This window comes from Pteropus vampyrus, unplaced genomic scaffold, assembly GCF_000151845.1.
Source record: "Pteropus vampyrus isolate Shadow unplaced genomic scaffold, Pvam_2.0 Scaffold33, whole genome shotgun sequence".
In the NCBI taxonomy this organism is placed as follows: domain Eukaryota; kingdom Metazoa; phylum Chordata; class Mammalia; order Chiroptera; family Pteropodidae; genus Pteropus; species Pteropus vampyrus.
In genome coordinates this window covers 9,872,256-9,880,239 of record NW_011888814.1, presented here as the reverse complement: position 1 = coordinate 9,880,239, position 7,984 = coordinate 9,872,256, and positions in this window count along the sequence as shown.

The following is a 7,984-nucleotide window of genomic DNA, read 5'->3' as shown; positions in this document are numbered from 1 at the left end:
TAAATTTAAACATTCAAAATACATGTAATTACGTAATAGCTATTAGTTTTATCAGCTTTTCAATACCCATTTAGCTATATTGTTTCTCTCAAATCCAAATCCATATCCTTTTCCCTTGGCTCATATTTAAACAGGCCCTGAAACTCAAAATTCCTCTGTATCCGTTTGTGAATTCCTGATTTATCCTTTCCCAAAGCTTTTATTCCTAGGAATCATCGAAGAGAAGTCCCCCAATTGTTCTTATTAAGGATTTTCTATCTGTTACCATGAGAGGGCGACTTTCAATAATTTCCTGGATCTAGGCTCCCTCTTGGGGTATAATTCCAAATTGCTCCCTAATGTCATTCCTTTCCTCTTTCGTTAAACCTCTCTGGGACCCAGTCATTTCCCCAGACTACTGTCATCAGAACATCTCCCTAACCCTTTCCTAGCCTAGTCCTCAAATATAAAAACAGTTAGGTTCAGATGTAATATCAGAGGAACATCCTTCTTTTATAGAAGACTAGTTTTGACATTTCAGGTCTCGTATCTTCCTCTGAGTATCAACCTCTCTTCATTCTTCTGTGATATGTCCCTAGTTTGCTTTCTGTCATTTCTAAAGCTAACATTCTCGAGTCAGTTCTCCCTTCATTTGAAACACCCAATAGGCCAGCCCTACCTGCTGATCAGGGTCCTCCCACCCTCTCTGAGCCAGCCTGACTAGTAAGTGAAGGCGGACCGGATGCAGGCTCTCTGTAGTGAATTTTCACCCTTTGAGATGGTATTGTTTTATTATTCTTATAAGCAGGCCCTCTTCCTCCTCATCTAGTCATTGCTACATACTGCTATGATATTGACAAACGTGACTGGGTCCTAAGCAAAGGACATATCAGGGCCAAACTAAGAGCACAGAGCAGAGGGTGGGTAGGTAGGAGAAGGCCTCAGAGAGGCTGTGGATAAGCCATATAAATCCCTTGATGTTGGTTCCACCTTGATTTTTCCTTGCACCCAGAATTTCTTCTTTAAAAATAAGATAAAAAAGGAAGAAAGTTTGAGATGGCTATCTAGTATCACCAACAGTGACTAGCACTTATAAATCAACCCCCAAAATTCCATATCCTATATGGAATTTTTCAGTTGAGTTTTCAGTTATTCATTCAATCAACAAACGTTTGCTGAGTGTCTACTGTATTCCAAGTATTGCTGTTCAGACACTGGGGATATAGTAATGAAAAATCTTTGCCACACTGGAACGTACATTCTCGTGAAGGAGATGGATAATAAATGAACAAATGTATAAATTCAGATAAATCTAAGGGCTTTCACGAATAATAAAGCATAATAAAGAGATAGAATGCGTCTGGGAGAGAATACCTATCGGGGTAGCTAAGAAAGGATCTCTCTTATAAGGTCACACTTGTCCAAAAAAATGAGTGAAGCGCGAGATTAAGTCATAGGAATTCTTGGTGAAGAGTGTTCCAGAGCACAGAATTAACAAAAACCCCGAAAGTTTATGACCTTAGCACGTTCAAGGACTAGACTAGCAAGAAGTCTAAGATGGCAAGAGTCACTGACATGATGAAGAGACTGGCCGGAGATGAAGTTAGGGAGGGGACAAGGAGAATCACACGAAGTCTTTTGTAATATGAGAAGGAGTTTGAGTTTTATTCTAAATGTCATAGAAAAGTATTGACAGGTTTTGAGCAGGAAAATTCTTTTTTCTTTACATTAAAAAAATTTATAGAAATTCATTTGCTTCTTTCTCCCTCTTTCTCCTGTGTGACATTTTCACTGTCTCTGGGCCTAATTAAGGGTTCACGAGGACACCAGAGGAACAGGCCCACCTTGCAACTCAGGGAAATGGCATGCTTAGGCGAGAGTTCACGGAGTCTTTCTAAGGTCCTGAGAAATAGAATTCTTTCTTATAAAACACCTATGATATCTTAAGGGAAATGGAGCCGATAAGAACTGCCAGCATGCAGTCTAATCTCTGCCTGATGTGGTATTCCTTCCCCAATAGTACTTCCGTTTTTTTCCCCCTCACCCACAAAGAAGTTTCATCTTAAATAAAGCTATGACTGTGTTTAGGCATCTCAAAGTGAAAGGGAGCTTTGGCTTGGGCTGGGGCAGCTGAAAAGCAGTCACATTTGAAATATATTTAGGAGATGGAATCGATAGGCCTTGACAATGGGCAGGTTGGATGTGTAGTAGTTGAGGAAATGAGAAAAATCAAGGATAACTCCAAAGGTTTTTTTGTTTGCTTGTTTTTGTTTATTTTTTTATTTTTTTACTTTTTTTTTTTTTGCCTAAACAACAGAATAGATAGCAATGCCACTTACTGAGATAGGAAACAAGAAAGAGGAATAGGCATGAAGAAGAAGGACAATCAAGAATGATTCTGGACCTGTCAAAGTCTGAGATGCCTGTTAGACATTCCACAGCCGATATAAACCACGATTGTATATATCCTGCAACCCAAATGTAAGCTCCAAGGGGACAGGGACTTCTGTCTGTTTTGTTTATGACTGTATCCTTAGATCTTAGAAGAGGCCCTAGCACATAGCAGGTGTTTATGAAACATTTGCTGAATGAATGAACAAATTAAATGAATAAATATGAGCCTGAGGCTTGTGTTGTTTGAAGTCCTGGCCTGCAGCCCTTGCTGAGCAGAACGATAAAAAAACAAACGATGGCAACAAATACCATGTACTAATGCCTCAAATATGGAGAGAAAGTAGGGTTGAGGGGGCCTCCATCAGAACTCAAACTCAGATTTCCGGATTGGCCTGAGCAAAGAGAATAGAAGGCCAGCCCTGAACAGAGGAGTCAAACCCATTTTCTTGTAGATCTCCCTCAAAAACAAAGGAAGCCCAAATAGTGATATGAATTTCCTTCTTGAGAGAAAATAAGGTGGGACAGGGAGAAAGAGGAGACTTCATCAAGAGCTTCCTCCCCACCCTTCATCCCCATCACCCTAAGTCTATGAATGTTGATGTTTTTGCCAGTCTTTTTTAAAAATAAGTTTCTTATTTTTCAATTACAGTTGACATACAATATAATATAGGTTTCAGGTGTACAATGTAGTGATTAGATTTTTTTCTGTAACTTACAAAGTGATCTCCCTGATAAATCTAGTACGATCTAGATACTATATATAGTTATTACCACATTATTGACTATATTATGTTATACCTTATATCCCCATGGCTATTTTGTAACTACCAATTTGTACTGCTTAATCCCTTCCCCTTTTTCACTCGCCCCTGTGTTCCCCCTCCCATCTGGCAACCATCGAAATGTTCTCTGTATCTACGAGTTTGTTTCTGTTCCTTTATTTTGTTTCTTAGATTCCATATGTAAGTGAGATCATATGGTATTTTCTTTCTCTGTCTGACTTATTTCATTTAACATAATGCCTTCCAGGTCCATCCATGTTGTTGCAGATGGCAAGATTTCATTTTTTATAGCTGAGTAATATTCCATTGTATACATGTACCACTTCTTTATCCATTTATATATTGACAGACACTTGGGTTGCTTCCATATCTTAGCTATTGTAGATAATGCTACAATGAACATGTGGATACTTATGTCTTTTCCAATTAGTATTTTGGGTTTCTTCGGATAACTACCCAGAAGTGAAATTGCTTGGTCCTTCTTTGCCTCTTTTTATAGCCTTTAAAGTCTATTTTGTCTGGTATAGGTATTGCTACCTCAGCTTTACTTTTCATGTCCATGAAATATCTTTTTTCCATCCCTTTACTTTTGGGCTGTGTGTGTCTTTCTATCATAAGTGAGTCTCTTGTAAGGCTTTTGTCAGTCTGGAAATTCAGTATATGGTTTGGTATGAAAATGTAACGTATAGGAAGATATATGTAGTTTGGTATGATTATGTATTATCCTACACTGTTGCTGGCTATCACACCAGGCAAAGTCTGGTCTATTTTGGAAGAACTGGAAAGATCAAGAAAATGAAAAAAGTAAGAGAGTCAGAGGAAACTTCTTGGGTTCAGCCTCACTAGATGCCGATAAATTAGTGCTAGTTGCCTATAGTCTGCCTTTTGTGGATGGACTCAATTATGACACTCAACTGTGTCTCAGTTGTGACACTATGTCTCTTGAGTGTAGAATTCTGTAATATTAGCAAATACTCTTTCTTGGAGAGAGTCATCCAAATTGATCACATCTATTTCCTAAGTCATTGTCTTACATTAGGGTCTTCGATGCTTGGACTTGAAAGCTAAGAGTCTGTGTCCTTGTCCTCTGGTTCCATTAAGCTAGATCAGGAGAACTGTTTTAAAGAGACAGAAGAATGAAACGTGTCAGTGGGGCTGGGAAGGTTCCATGAGCGGGAAAGCACATCCTCTCTCTTTCATGTATCATTCCACCACACCCGAAACATTTACAAGTTTGCCACAGTGGGTATCTCCGGTCTCAGGTTTTTTCCTGAGACTGCCTTCTGTTTCTTACTATGTATCTTGTATATTTAAAACCTCATATTTTTTTTCCTTTTTGTTTCTCCTGTGGCCTCCATCTCCCTAACACTCCAGTGCTAAATTCTGCTAAGTTCTGTGTGGAGAGACAGCTTCCACTCTTTTTTGATCAAGTATCCCTATATTTTTAATTTTATGACCTTGAATTTCCAAGATTCCCTATCTCCTGCTCTTTTTTTGTGTTTCTCCATTTCTCTCAGTCTTTCTTAGCTATTTCTGCCAGAGTGGCTATTACTGCTGCTACTTTCTCCTCTTCATAAAATTCATTAGCTCTGAAAATAATTTTCCTTTCATTCATCTCTGAATAATGCTAGTTCTGTTCAGATTTGGTGCCGGTCAACAGATGAGATGAATGAATTTATAAAACCATGGATAGCAGGCAGGTTGTGAGGCAAAGCTCCCTGCCCAGTCTCCAGTTTCTAGAAAGCTTTCATTTTTACTTCGCTAAATAGATAACTTTCTGAAACCCCTATTTCCTGGTTCTCTGATATCTGAACTAATATAAAGCATTAAAACTACAGATGCAGTCTTCACTGCAGCCGGGATGTTAAAGAATTTCTGGTACCAAACATATCTTCTCCCCTATAGGTTCTGAAATAATTAAAAACATGCGAGAATAATCGGATACGTTCAAAATATCTTTTTGTTGTTGTTGTTAGAAGCTAGTGTGGAGACTGTGGCTGGGGCCTGAATATAAATTTGGCTTCCTAATGCATCCCCCAAGTCACTGAAAAACAATAGGCCTCTCCCTGACAAACAAAGAGCCTCCCCAGATAACTTACCACATGCTGCTGGCCGGCTGCTTGAGAAGAAAGTGCCAGAAATGAAATAAGCTACCTTTGCTCAGCATTTACATGCCTCTACCTTTGTATTGCAGAAGGAAAGGGTAGATACCAACAATTTCACAAGGATAGACGTTTCTATTTTATTAGCCAGTGGTCCCCAACCTTTTTGGCACCAGAGACTGGTGCTCCTATGAGAATCTAATGCCTGATGATTTGAGGTCGAGCTGAGGCTGTGATGCTCGTGCTGGGGAGCGGCTGCGAATACAGATGAAACTTCACTCACTTGCACTGCTGCTCACCTCCTGCTGTGCAGCCCGCTTCCTAACAGGCCACGGACCAGTACTGTCTGCAGCCCTGGGGTTGGGGACCCCTGTTATAAGCCATCAAAAGTAGGAAGAGAGGAAGAAAATGGCTCCACAAAGCGTTCTTCTTGCCTTGTGCCCCTTTGCTTTTAAGGTCATATTTCCCAGAGTGCACTGTGCCACCCCAAGCACCCCATCCTTACTACCCAGCTGTTACCTGGGGCGTGAGGTCTCCATCTGAATGTTGAAAGTTGTAGAGGTGAAGAGATGAGAGAAAACTATTCATAAGTCCTATCGTAGATCACACTCAAGGGGTAGTAGGAAGGGATGGTCAACCTGAGTTTCAGTTGATGTCGCCCCTATATCTGAAAAAGAAGACAATCGGTGGGGAATGTGTGATGCATTCACATTGTCTTCTATCAGTTGGTCTCCGTTTGTTCAAGCAAATCCTGGCTCTGCCTTGACCTCAAGCCTAGTAAGTTTTTTCATTCTGGATGTAGCTGCTTTATAGTTGGTAGCATTGGATTGTTCATTAAGCTTTGGTAATTTTTGTGAGTTTTTTTAAAAAATCTTTTGCTATACCTCAAAAGTTACAGTTTAGATGCTTTAAGGTAGAGGCTCTCCTCCCTTGTTCATGGTATTGTCCCTTTCTGTAATTTTCGTGGCTACTTTCTGCTGGTTCTCCTCCAGCCTCTGGCCCCTTCTTTTCAGCGTTTCTCACATCATCCACTCATGATGCTCTTCCTCTGGTGTGTGCAGCCTCCGGGGTCCTATCCTATACCTTGGCCTCTTTTCAGTCCACCAATTCTCCTGCTTGATCTCATCTACTCCAACGGCTTTAACTAGCATGCATTCCTGAGGCTGGCTCCCAAATGTGTAATTCTATTCCAAACCTCTCTCTCTGGAGCCATAGGCCTATGTTTTAAATCATTTACTAGGCAATGTCCCCATCTGTACCTCATACTCAACCAACCAAAACCAAAATCATCATTTATCCCCCAAATTGTTCCATCTCCTTTATTCTCTAATATGGTGAATCATACTTCCAATCTCTCAGGTAACCAAGCTAAAAAAAAAAAAAATGGTTATATCCATTAGCCTATAGATCCAACTGGTTACCAAGTCCTATTAATTCTACCTTCTGAACATCTTTCAAATACCCCCCTTTTTTTTTTTCCTTAAATCCCTCTTTGTTGCCTCCACTTTGCTTTAGAGCCAATGTTGGTTTAGGTGTTTTAGTTGTAAACAATAAAAATGAACTCTGATTAATGTAAGCAAAGTAATAGGAAGATTTATTTGAAAAGAAATTGAGAAAGCTTACAGAATCGAAGGGAAAACGGAAGAACCGTACTTCATGGAGAACTGGATCTGGGGCAGCTCTGGGGACCTCAGCAGGTGAAGCTTAGTCTTTCTGTCTGGGACACTGCCTATGGTAACTCGGCCACAATCATCTTTTATCTCTTTATGTCTTTATCAAACTTCCAAATTCCCAGTAGAGAGAATCTGCTGGCCATCTTTGAAAAAGTCATTCAAGGCTAGAACACAGGGTGATGGCACAAGTTTGCAAGTACTACAGACCCTTACAATTTCTCTACCCTTTCTCAGTAGTGCCACAGCCATCTCAAAGCCCTCTGCATCTTTCCAATCTATGGAATCTATGGTTCTTACTGCCACTATTTTCATATTTCTAAAATGCACATTGTTCGCTCTATCTCCTTACTTAAAATTCCTCAATAGCTTTTCATTACTCTTAGGATAAACTACAAGCTTCAACCAAGGACTTCACTCTAGGATTTGGAGCCTGGCTAGCTCTCTAGTCTCATCTCTTGCTATTTTCCTGTTAAATTTTATATTCCAGGCATACTACAGTTACTTGTAATCCCCCTAAACAAGCTATGCTTTGTTTTAGTCTCATATTTTTGCTTAGGTGACTCCCTCTTTTTCAAATACCCATTTTCTCTTCTCTTTACCTGGTTAACTCACACTCATCTTTCCAGGCTCAGTTTAGGTGTTAGTTCCAAATCTATCCCAGTCACTTCTCATCCGAGCTAAGTGCTCTTCCTCTGTGCTCTGATAGCATCCTGAATGGACCTCTGATATAGGCATTGCAATCTGTTGGCATGCAACTCTTTCCTCGTCTCGCTTCCTTGCTGAAGTGTGAGCTCCTTGAGGTCTATGACTACATCTGATTTATGTTTGGTTTCCATTGCCTAGCTTAGGGCTTAATACATCATAAATGTTCAGTGACTATATTGAAATAAACAAATATTGATTTTGAATGCCTACTCTACAAAGCACTGTGGGGGAAACAAAAAAAAAATACACACACACACACACACACACACACACACACACACATACATACACACACACACACATATACATACACACACACACACACACACACACATATATTTCACATTTT